We start from the raw sequence: 13,373 nt of genomic DNA, 5'->3' as shown, positions 1-13,373 counted from the left end.
AATCACGTGGGCGTGGCGTGATGACGTCATCACGTCACGATCGCGGCAATAAATAGCCAGAATCAGTTTCAGTTAGACATCCTTACATTTGGGTGCTTATCACGGCACAGGACCACAAAATATCATCAAGAATACCAAGGAAATAAGGTAAGTAAATGAGAAGCCTGTACCCTCCCTGCTTTAAATCTGATTAGAACCTTTCTCAAAGACCATGTTTTTCGCTCTTTATAGACTGAAAACAAGAAGCAATTACCTTGTCTTCTTTCCCCATTCTCCCTTTTACAGCCTAAACCTGGATCCATATACACCTATCAAAAGATCATGACCTATACGAGGAGATGTGTTTCCAGGAACATCCATTTGAATTCCTATCACCAGGAACCATAGTTTCTGGATTGGTTTTTCAACCACACTTGCCAATGTACCAACCCAGAGATTGCCTTAGGGGAATTCTTATGAGGTCCAGAGAGCCTACGAACATTTTATTCCCCTTAATGAGAAGGCCCTGATTGAGACACATGCAAATGGATGTACCTCACGACTGTGTGGGCTATTTTGCTCTGTCTTATCAGATTCAAACAAAGCCCCAGTGTGATGTGCTCAATGCCCCTAGTCATGTACAGTATCCAGCCAAAATCCAAGCCCTTTTGGTTAACCTATCTGCAGGATGCTTTCTCCTGCGGCCAGGGGAAGTATTCAGTTACTTCTGTTTGGATACTGTCTGGGAGACAGAGGAAGCCTTGCAGGGAGCAGAAGTAGAGAAAGGCCAAAGTCTGTCGTAGAACCAACTCTATGTGAATTTGTACAGTGGGCCACATCCAAACCCGGGAAATCAGAGAGATTGCTACCAGAATGACAGTGAGGCTACCATGTCTGGAGAAGACATGGGATTTATTTAAAAAACGAGGCCCTTAGACCGAGGGTAAATACCGGCTGTAGAAATTAGAAAAGACTGTCTGAGATCATCTCCTACATCGATGACCATCCCAGAAGAGAAATACGAGAAGGAGTCACATCCTGTACCCTCTAAAGAGCGGGATCAGAACTCAACTAAGTCAAATCCCGAATCCAAGAGAGTCGGGAAGAGTGTAATCTACAACCAAACTGAAAACGATCGGTTGTGCAACGGATCTAGTGAAGAACAGTGTCAGGACATCAGAAGCTGTCCTACAAAAATTAAGAGACCGAAGTGATTTCAGAAACCCATGAATATGACAGTTCCCTGGAAATTACACCAGAAACTCAAACCGTCAGGGCCAACCCTTTATCAGACAAAGAACAGAAAGATCCCTTCCTAGAATAGGTAGCCCAATTGCGGGCTGTCCTGTTCCAACAATGGCGAGAAGACTTTGAGCAAGGGAAGAATGAAGAACAAACAGGGGAAATGCCATTCCTGGCGAAAGGATTACAGTGAGTCAGCTGAGACCAATGGGAACCAGAACAGGAAAAAGGATGAAGGAAGAAACTCCAAAAGATGCTCATGGCCCAGTTATTGTATGCTCTCAGTGAGTTCTTAGAGGACGGATACCGATTGCAGGTGAAAGTGCAGGAGAAGACCAACTTGGACTTTCTGAATTCGGGTAATACTTACAGCAGCATCCGCCCAGAATGTGTACCCACGAACATCCAGTGCAATGAAACTTCCAAAGCTACCTGTTGCATTCACAGTGACTGGGTGTACTAACGGTCAACCATAGTTCCCACCCAACTCAGGGAATCTTCTTGGGGAACCAAGGTTTTCGTAAATCTCAATCTTCTGAAAGACCTCCTAAATGGATGAAAATGTTCTGATTTTGATGCTTGGATGAAGAACCTATGCCATCAAAGGTTGTCCCTTTGGACCATAAGACCGCAAATACCCCAGGTGAACCGGACCATAAAATGTTATGTCTGTCAGCCGTGTAGACATATATCCTATCAGTGTCCAGAGAAACCCATAACATAAGCCACACAAAGACATACCCGGGAAGTAATTGTAAATAAGGAAAAGACTGGGAATTACCAACATGAGAGAACACCTTCCTGAACTAAGAAAACATCAATGGAGGAACTATTAAAGATCCTTAAAGAAACCCAAGGGCTACTTCACTTCAATATTGGGAGACCCTGTACAATGACTCAAAACCCAGCAAGGTAGATGATAATGTAGAGGTGGAGCCAAGTACCCCCACTCAAAGCTTTGCCCCCATGATGCCTATATGTTGGGAGCCAGTTTGTGAGACACGTGGAGTTCCAGTGAGAGTATCTGTATGAAATCCATTGGGAAAGCCAGGTATGCACTCCTGACAACATGATGACCATTTGAATGAAATCCCAGAAGAAGTGTGAAAAATTAGCAAAAGAGAAGATTGATGACATCATGCGAAGCAGAACTGATGTATCCAGAGAAGAGACAAGAGGCTGAATAATGGAAGCATTCTATGAAGATCTAAGGAGGAAGTGTTAAAGATGAGCAACATTTCTGGCTTGAGATGAAGATGCTCATGCTACAGAAACGATGAAGAAAACGTCAAGTCATTTTACAATCGTACAGACACAGTAACATAAGTAGACAAAGTCTTCATAAAGGCTGGCTATGTTGTGAATAGATTGTGGAAATGCGCCAACGTATATGCATAAGAATGTATAGATTATGGATGTTCCACAATGCACTATAGCAGAGTTTGGCTCCGGTAAATAGACAGGCTTTTTCAGTGTGGAGCAGTTGGAAAATGACTTAATACCAGAGGTAGATTCAAGAAGAGCTTGGTGGGCCCAGTACCAGGAAGTCAAGGCCACTGTGAGCCTGGATGTTCATGCAGTAGCTACAAAACATGTGAAAAGAACAAACTCCTGTTTGAGGTGAGGAGCAAGAACAGTGAAGGCGTCAGAGATTCATCATTTACTAGTGTTTCAGATGCCGAAAAGCTCTGAAACATGGTCTCTAGTCACATGGATGGATGAAAATAGATACTGAGTTGAGCTGTATCGAAACCAAGAGACAGAGTATGCCTCTACTTCCTTTGTTTTTCAGGCAAAGAGAACATTTCCAAGGCCAATGATCAAAGGGATAATTGACTGGCAGACCGCAAGAGTGATGATAAGTGACAGGCTAATGAGGTGGGAAGCTATGGTTATGACCAGCCCACCAGCACCTGGGTGCCTGCCTGTGTGATGCTAGCGTGTGTGGAATAGTACAGGGGGTTGCAAGGGTGCCAATCAATTGTAGAGGGACACATAATAGAGAGTCCTGTAGTTTGTATAACCAATGGGACGTTGTGTATTTGATGAAGTTCGTAGTGACTTGCACTAGAGGAGGGCTTAGTTGCCCCACCCTTATGTTAGAGACCCAATCACCTTCCCAAATAGTATGGAACGTATAACCAGATGGTCCCAATAAGCCAATCACTTTCCCAAGTAGGTTTTTGTAGATTGTCACATAGATTGACTTCAATGATGATGAGTTTTTACTATAAATGTTTTATATTTTATGAAATTCGTTGAATGAGAAGATTGAGCGGATGTTCGTTGATGTTCGTTGTAACTCCCTGTTTTAGATCATTGATATTAAAACAGACGTACTTTGCCAACTTCCTGAGTCAGTCTGTTTATTGATGTTTGAGTATTTTCTGCATCTCCATCCATCTCAAAGTATTGTTTCCTCATCTTAAAGGGACTAGTGTTGGACACACAGGTTCAATAAGCAGGGACAAGAGGCCCAAGATACAAACTGCAAAGGAAAGGTTGGAGGTATGTGGCAGGGCCTCCTTTCAAGTCCTGTCAGGGGAGAGAGCCCGGCCCAACATCCCTTTCCTGTGCCTGGGCGTTACATCTCTTCAGGCAGTCCCATCGCCTCACGTAGTTCAGCTGGCCCAGACTCCCTCCATCATGTCGGTGCACTGAACTTCCAGCAGCGGTCTAGCGTTTCTACCAACTCGGAATGGGTTGGCACCCACGCACCCATGTTCCCCAGCCACATATATGGATACTCGGCATTCGGCTCTTCGCGTTGCTACTCTCCCTAGGGATTTGCTACACTCCGTGAGTACGCTTCCTGTTTCCCAATGAATCCCTTTCTCTGCAGACTTTTCTATCAGAATCTGCTTTATAATTTTCATCCTTGTCTTGTCTACAAACTACTAGCTTTGTGGAGTCCAGCCTGTTGTTTACGGAGTACCCTTGAACACTCTGCTTCTACGAGTGTTTCCGCAAAGATCGTTCAGTACGTGGCGGGCTTGCTTACGTCATCTGTGTGCTCTGCTACTATCTTTTACTATCTTTTATGCAAGTAACAGCATTATCACTCTGCCTTACGTGTATTCCCACTAGGCATCCACCAGCTAGCACCAGATAGCACGAGGACTCTACTCTCTGTTAGGTCCAAAGGAACAGTTCTTTCAAGCCCCACAGTCTGGGGTATCGGGCGGTAAGGATATTCCTGAATCACATCGCCACACGCTTTCTCATTTACTCCTTCATTCCCCATTTCCACATATGTAATCCTAGTGTAATCCTCTTCGTCATTCAGTCTCTTCAGGGCAGGTTCCTGCCCCTTGCTTACTGCAAATGCCATTACTTCGCTGTCAAGATTCAGGAACGATCCTTCTAGATACTAGGGTAAGCTTGCAGTCCTTAAACAGCCTTCTTGTTATTCCTTCTTACTACTCTATCACCTCCAGACCTCTTTGTGAGAAGATATCAGCTCCTCGCAGAGACATGACCTGCATCAAAACATTCCTACTGCTGCCTTCCGGAGTCCACGCATGCTAGCAGCACACCACAGGGCTTTTTCTCCTTTGGGGATTTTCCCTGGAGGCTCCACTACATTTCAGCTCTTTTGAGTGGGATCGTGGAGGGGTCTCTAGGTAAAACCTCATTAACTTCGGAACGCCAAAAAAGCTGATCACAGGCTGAAGAGTAGAGGTGGGTGTCATTCTTGAATGCTGAAGTCTAGTTGTAAAGATTTGACTTTGAAGTTATAACACTGGGTCCGAGCAAGCTCCCACCCGTCCCCTCCTTTCCATGTGTGTGGTGGCATCCAGGCCACAAGGAGACTTCAGGAGCACCAGGGAGTTCCACGAAGACCACATCACCAGCCACAGGTGGATGCTGCTGTAGGACGCAGAAATGGGATGCAAGGCATCAGAGAGTTCTGCAAAGACCACTTTGAAACACAATTTACTTGTTCTATAAGCACCGTACAAATGCACAATAAATAAACACCAGACGCAGGAGTGCACAGCTCAGGAGTACCAAATAATGGAGTGCGGCGACCAGGACAACACTGGTCGCTGCAGAAGTAGGGACGAGTGGCTCCAGCTGACTTTGTCCAGCTGACTTTGTAATCTGCTGTCCGTGCATTGAGGAGCCACCACTAGCCCATGCAGGATTAATTCTTATGAATAAAAGCCCCTACTGGAGGCCTCATTAATGACAGTCCAACTAAACCACCAGGGAGCCTTATTGTGGATAATAGCCTCCACAGAGGCTTGGAAAAGCTCCAGGCCCTGCGAGCCCAAACAGGCTCCATACTAAAAATGCAGCAGGAAGGGGGTGGGCCTTACTAGCCACACCCCTGTGAGACAGGTAAGCCATAGGATAATGTAAGTGGACCAATCCTGGGAGGGGTGAGGTGTTAAAGTGAGTGTGTGTGAATGGTTGAGTGTGGGTTAGTTGGATGAGGACAGGAGGTGGTGGAGCACAGCCTTGAGACCAGAGGAGGCGAGCACGGCAGAAGGGCAGAGGCTATTGGAAAGACAGGGTATGTGGAGGGCTTGTGTGTGAGAGGGGATATTGTAGAGGTGTTAAACTGTAAAGTAATCGCACAGGCATAATGATAAGCTATGTATGTTGGCCATAAGCAAATTGCATCGTGCAACGAACACTGTGAACCGTGAAGCCTAAATGTGGCCAGTGGGAATCCATTTTGTAATTGTCCGCCATTTTATTTTCTGTGTAGCGCTTTGCAATCTATATTCTGTGCTTCAGACTCACACATGGTGCGAGGCCACAGCTTAAACTCTGAATCTTGTTTAGGCAGGAATGTGAAACCCTGCAGAAATACATTGTTTTAGTCTTCAGTAAAACCTTGAAGCTGGACAAGAGCTGTGGCTAATCAGAGGTCCGGGTGCCAGCCTTTCTTGCAAGCGCTGTCGTAGAAGGCAGTTAACTGAGAATTAGATGCAACTAACGGTGTTCCTTCACGAAGGATGGTATTTCTTTGCTTCAGAACTGTCTGACCCTTAGCCCATGAGCGCAGCAACCAGATAACATTGCTGGAATGTCTCCCTGCTAGAACATGATATCCTTCCCTGTGCCAGTGCCCCGTGTTCCCCAAAACAGTAATCTGTCTCTGCAAACCTCGGCTAGAAATACTGAATGTTTAGACTGAATGAAGTTACGTGCCTAACTGTCAATTACTGAACCCTAGCTTGCACGTCATGTATATGGGTGAACCGAATAATGCTGTTCAATGATGATGTATTATGTGTATATATTACTGCTTTATCGACAGCTCTCTCTCTCTCCTCACACGGTGTTTGTTAGCAAACGTCGTGAGGTGTTGAGACCCGATCGGCCGATCGAGATACTCTGAATAAAACCAGACTTGTTTGGGAAACGAACCTCACGACTGGCGTGTCATTTAGTATATGGTTATGGTGCCTATATTCCATATATGGTCTTACAGAGGTGTGGTAGGAGTAGAGGGGTGGTAGTGTTGGTTGTGGCAAAGGTAGTAGTAGCTAGAAGTAGAGATGGTGGTAGCGGGAGTAGCAGAGTAGCAAGTGAGGGAATGGTAGTAAGTGGTAGTGGTGGTAATGGGTGTGAAGGATAAATTTGGAAGTGGAATAGGCAGCAACGCGGTAGTTGGTAGTAGAGGGTGGAAGTGAGTGTTAATAACAGAGTAGGAATAGCAGTAGAGGGAGAGTAATAGGAGCGATAGGGAGTGGGAGAATAAGAGTCATGGTAGGAGCAGAGAGAATTAATTAAAGAAGAACCACAAGAGGCAAGGAAATATATCGGGAAGGAGGAAGAATGGAAAAACAGATGTAACAGAAGGTAGCGACAGTAAGAAGTGAAGGAGTTAAGAAGTAAGCAGATAAGAAAAATCTAATGGTGGAGGTAAAAAGGTGGCATGAGAGGCAGGAGGAGAACATCTAAAGACCAGTGTAATGAAGGGTCAGGAAGGATTGTGTGTGCAAGTAGAATAGCTGGCACTGTGTGGAAGAGCCTCCCTCTTAGGACACTAAGCTGGCTAAGTCAGGGAAAAACTAGAAGGACTCTAGGGCATCAGTTAGCCATCATTTTAGGCAAACCACAAGCAGTACAAGTACAGATAGGTTTTCCTCTTCGGTAGTACTAACATCCCGTTAAGGACGCCTGGGCTAGGGAGGGGATAAACCAACAGGAAGTAGTGTGTGAGGTACGACCCTAGCGCCAAACTTCCCAGAGAGCCCAGTAGGCCCTGAAAGAATTATGTAGCCTATCCTTCTGTCAAATCAGAAATAAAGACCCTTGGACTTGCTACCTGAGTGATGGTGGTTATTTCCAAGTGGGCCTCCCTGACATAGCTGGCAAATATTTCTGTTGACATTGGTGAGAAGTATTCTTTTCTTGTGGTTGGTTCCGGAGAGGGCTGCTTAGAGGTATTGTTGGTGGTTTTGGGCATATTCTTGATTCACTGAAAAAAATCTTATTTAAGGTGCAATTAAGTTGTGTATATTTAACACAACCAAACCCGTGAATTTCAGCGAATGTGGGAAGAGATGACCGGTTTAACTCGTTGCGCTTCGTTGATGTCCCCCCATTGACTTCAAGTGCGGGACCATATCAACTTTAAAGTTGCCACTTTGGGACTGTCCCTCTCTACTTAAAGCCCTTAGACTCCATCTACATCCCTACAAGATCATTGCACTCCTCATATTTGGCACAGGTCAACTGCCATGGATATAAATGCTCCAATGGCTTAGGAAGATCTTTTTCAGTTTGCGCTGCTAAATTCTTGAATGCACTCCCACTAAAACTTACAAGAAAAGAATACAAGGGCGTTCTGCTGAGGACTCAAAAACTTTCTCTTTAAGTAAATGATCACCCAACTTTTTATTGGGTCATCCTAGGTTCTTGATGGTCCTGTCTCTTTGTTTGTTAAATGCGTGTAACTGTGCATCCTGATGCCTGCAGGCTGTCAGTGCGTTATAAATGAATAAATAGTAAAATAATTAAATAATGCCATTCTGTATGTTATTGTGAATTCCTTCTCTTATAATATATATTTTCTGCCCAAGTGTTTTGCAATGGGACCACGCTGAGGTAAGCTGGTCATGACTTCCCACATCTGCTGAATTTAAAGGGTTTTGTTGCTTTAAACATGCACAACTTTACTGCACCTTAACTAAGGTTTTTTCAGTGAATTTCATGGGTTTTGTTATGCCATTGTTTTTTTAAAGGCCACTAGATATGTCATGTTCACTGGTCACAGCCGTTTCCCCAATATGTTTCATTTGGGGTCACGAGGTAGCCATGGCCATCAGCCCTGGACACTCTAAATGTCTTTCTGGCCTGGTCACTTAGCACAGCCTTTGCAATCACTTTGCTTGCACAATATCAGCCAAATCCATAATGGAAGCCTAAAGTTATTCGGAATTCAATTTTCGGGTATCCTATGTACTTGATACTCGATTTAACTATAGTGCGGCCACCGCCACACTATAATTACTTGCTGGATGTTTGTTATTTTGTTTTTTAAATGGTTTGCAAGGTCATTGTGCAGTTTCTGTGAGGGCGTGGGCGTGTTGTTGCAGGCTGTCAGGTTTTTAAGCTCATTGATGTTGCTGAACATCTCTTGCTGGGTGTTGCTTGAGTTTGTGATACGCTCGGTGTAGTATTTTCTTTTGCTGAGGGTTTTGGCTTTGTATAGTCGTCGTATCTGTCTTTGGTATTTGATTTTTTCTGCTGATTATAGCTTTTTCTCCAATCTTGTTCCAGTTTACTGTTTGTTTTCTTTAGTACTCTGAGATGGGTACCATCTTGACGTTGTTTTCTTTATCGATGTGGTGAACGTTTCTTCCAGTGCGATATCAGATAGTGTTTTCATAATCCATTTTTAGGTTGTCTCATTTCTGTATTAGTATTGCTGTGTTATCAGTGGCTCGGTATTATCAATGGATCAGAATATTCAGTGGCCACATCTCATTGGCACAGTATCATCGGTTGCGTAATATCATCGATGGGTCACTACTTTCAGAATCAGAATGATCAAATGATCAGTATTGCCAATGGCTCTATATCAGCTTCTCATTATCCTTAATTCCTTAATGGCTCAGTTTAATCAGTTCACTGCTCTGAGGTCAGTGAGTTCAGACAGGCAGTTCACTTGGGGTTAGGAGTGGACAGCCAATGATGCCGATACCAAGAAACTGTCAACCAGCACAACTAAGAGCAGCCAGGTCCTGCAGTTTGCTTAAAATATTGGCTCCATTCAATACAAGCACTGAAATCCCCAGGTCATATTCATTACTGGCACCGATTAAACACTGCAATTACTGAAAGCTCCGGCCATGCAGCCACCCTGACTCGCTGTGCCGACATCATTGGTGCATAGTTGATAGGCATTGCTGAAAACACGTCCTATGTTAACTCGCAGAAGGACCCAGAGAAGAATGGGGGCATGGAAGGGGGAAACGGCTTTCATTCCCAGCCTTGGAAGGTCGAAAGGAGATTGATTTTGATCATGTAGCAGAGAGGGACAGATTAGGAAAGTAAGGAGTGGGAAGGAGAACAGAAGAAGTTAACATTGGGAGCTAAAGTGTCACAAATCTGCCATTCAGCCGCCAAGTGCTAAGTCCGTCTAAACACTGGGGCTTGTTTACAACCCACTGAGGCACAGTTGCAGGCATCCCAGCCAGTTTCTTGGAGTGCTGTTTTTCTTCTGCCCACTTCTGTTTGTGTACAGGTCCGCTGTACTGTACACCATTTAGTGTGCAGCTTGCCTGTACACCCATTGCCTGCTGCTGGTGTGCAGGTCCTCGGTGCACCTCGGTTTTGTTAGCTTTGTATGTATCTTGCCTGTACACCCATTGCCTGCTGCTGCTGGTGTACAGGTCCTCAGTGCACCTCGGTTTTGTTAGTTTTGTGTGTATCTTGCCGGTACGCCCATTGCCTGATGCTGGTGGTGTACAGGCCCTCGGTGCACCTCAGTTTCACACTTTTTTGGGCATCTTGCCTGTACACCCATTGCCTGCTGCTGGTGGTGTACATGTCCTCTGTACACCTCGGTTTTGTTAGTTTTGTGTGTTCCTTGCCTGTACGCCCATTGCCTGCTGCTGGTGTACAGGTCCTCGGTGCACCTCGGTTTGTTAGTTTTGTGTGTATCTTTCCTGTACGCCCATTGTCTGCTAATGCTGGTGTACAGGTCCTCGGTGCACGTCGGTTTTGTTAGTTTTGTATGTATCTTGCCTGTACGCCCATTGCCTGCTGCTGCTGGTATACAGGTCCTCGGTATACATCGGTTTCGCACGTTTATGTGTATCTTGTCTGTACACCCATTGCCTGCTGCTGGTGGTGTATGGGTCCTCTGTACGCCTCAGTTTGGTTAGTTTTGTGTGTATCTTGTCTGTACACCCATTGCCTGCTGCTGGTGAGTACGGGTCCTCTGTATGCCTCGGTTTTGTTAGTTTTGTGTGTATCTTGCCTGTACACCCATTGCCTGCTGCTGGTGGTGTACAGGTCCTCGGGCACCTCGGTTTCGCTCTTTTGTGTGTATCTTGCCTGTACGCCCATTGCCTGGTGCTGGTGGTGTACGGTTCCTCTGTACACCTCGGTTTTGTTAGTTTTGTATGTATCTTGCCTGTACTTCCGGCCCATTGCCTGCTGCTGGTGGTGTACGGGTCCTCGGTACACCTCAGTTTTGCACTTTTTTGTGCAGCTTGCCTGTACACCCAGCCCATTGCCTGCTGCTGGTGGTGTACAGGTCCTCTGTACACCTCGGTTTTGGTCTTTTTCTGTGCAGCTTGTCTGTACGCCTATTGCCTGCTGCTGGTGGTGTACAGGTCCTCTGTGCACCTCGTATTTTTTTTTGTGCAGCTCAGTTCACACTTTTTTGTGTATCTTGCCTGTACACCCATTGCCTGCTGCTGCTGGTATACAGGTCCTCGGTACACATCGGTTTCACACGTTTATGTGTATCTTGTCTGTACACCCATTGCCTGCTGCTGGTGGTGTACGGGTCCTCTGTATGCCTCGGTTTTGTTAGTTTTGTGTGTATCTTGCCTGTACACCCATTGCCTGCTGCTGGTGGTGTACAGGTCCTCGGTGCATCTCGGTTTCGCTCTTTTGTGTGTATCTTGCCTGTACGCCCATTGCCTGCTGCTGGTGGTGTACGGTTCCTCTGTACACCTCAGTTTTGTTAGTTTTGTGTGTATCTTGCCTGTACTTCCGACCCATTGCCTGCTGCTGGTGGTGTACGGGTCCTCGGTACACCTCAGTTTCGCACTTTTTTTTGCAGCTTGCCTGTACGCCCAGCCCATTGCCTGCAGCTGGTGGTGTACAGGTCCTCTGTACACTTCGGTTTTGGTCTTTTTCTGTGCAGCTTGCCTGTACGCCCATTGCCTGCTGCTGGTGGTGTAGAGGTCCTCTGTGCACCTCGTATTCGTATTTTTTTTTGTGCAGCTTAGTTCGCACTTTTTTGTGTATCTTGCCTGTACGCCCATTGCCTGCTGCTGCTGGTATACAGGTCCTCGGTACACATCGGTTTCGCACGTTTAGGTGTATCTTGTCTGTACACCCATTGCCTGCTGCTGGTGGTGTACGGGTCCTCTGTACGCCTCGGTTTTGTTAGTTTTGTGTGTATCTTGTCTGTACACCCATTGCCTGCTGCTGGTGGTGTACGGGTCCTCTGTATGCCTCGGTTTTGTTAGTTTTGTGTGTATCTTGCCTGTACACCCATTGCCTGCTGCTGGTGGTGTACAGGTCCTCGGTGCACCTCGGTTTCGCTCTTTTGTGGGTATCTTGCCTGTACGCCCATTGCCTGCCGATGGTGGTGTACGGGTCCTCTGTACGCCTCGGTTTTGTTAGTTTTGTGTGTATCTTGTCTGTACACCCATTGCCTGCTGCTGGTGGTGTACGGGTCCTCGGCACACCTCAGTTTCGCACTTTTTTGTGCAGCTTGCCTGTACGCCCAGCCCATTGCCTGCTGCTGGTGGTGTACAGGTCCTCTGTACACCTCGGTTTTGGTCTTTTTCTGTGCAGCTTGCCTGTACGCCCATTGCCTGCTGCTGGTGGTCTACAAGTCCCCTGTGCACCTCGTATTCGTATTTTTTTTGTGCAGCTCAGTTCGTTCGTGTTGTTATTGTATGCAGCTTCTCGGTGTACCCCCAGCTGGTTGCCGATTATGCTCAGCAACCTGTTTTCTTCCCAGTTGCTTAACTGGTTCTCTGTCGTTTCCCTGCCTTTCCGATGTACACGATTCCCTCACTAATTCTTTGCCAGTCTTGTCAGCTAACGTGTCGGTCAGTTCTAGTTCCTGTTTTTATCCTTGTAGCTCTTCCGTTTCCAGAATCTGTTCCTGTTCAAAGCTCCTATGCGCCATTCCTGTCCAAGGTTCCTTAGTTCCATTGGTGTTCTAGGCTCCATATCACCATTCCTGTTCTAGGCTCCTTAGTACCATTCATGTTCTGAGTTCATTCGTTACATTCCTGTTGTAGGTTCCTTAGTTTCATTCCTGTTCTAGGCTCCTTCGTACCATTCCTATTCTACACGGCTTAGTTCCAATCCTGTTGTAAGTTCCATAGTTGCATTCCTGTTCTGGGCTCCTTAGTGCCATTCCTGTAGTAAGTTTCTTAGTTCCATTCCTGTTCTAGGGTCCTTAGTATCATTCATTTTCTGAGTTCATTAATTTCATTCCTGTTGTAGGTTCCTTTTTTTCATTCCTATTCTATGGCGCCTGGATGCCTTGGGCTTTGGAGACCTATACATGACTTAACATGACATAACAAACATAACAGGCTCCTTAGTACCATTCCTGTCGTAGGCACATTGGTACCATTCCTCTCATAGGTTCCCTAGTTTCATCCGTGTTCTAGGCTCCTTAGTACCATTCCTGTCATAGGTTCCTTAGTTCCATTCCTGTTCTAGGCTCCTTAGTGCTATTCCTGTTCTGAGTTCACTAGTTCCAATCCTGTGGCTTCTTCGTACTATTCCTGTTCTACACTACTCAGTTCCAATCCTGTTGTAAATTCCTTAGCCCCATTCCTGTTCTAGGCTCCTTAGTACCATTCCTGTTCTGACTTCATTAGTTCCATTCCTGTTGTAGGTTCCTTAGTTTCATTCCTGTTCTACACAGCTCAGTTCCAATCCTGTTGTAAGTTCCTTTTTCCCATTCCTGTTCTAGGGTCCTT

The sequence above is a fragment of the Ambystoma mexicanum genome, chromosome 11, assembly GCF_040938575.1.
Source record: "Ambystoma mexicanum isolate Mex_15411 chromosome 11, UKY_AmexF1_1, whole genome shotgun sequence".
Lineage (NCBI taxonomy): Eukaryota > Metazoa > Chordata > Amphibia > Caudata > Ambystomatidae > Ambystoma > Ambystoma mexicanum.
Note: the sequence above shows the minus strand (reverse complement) of the source record.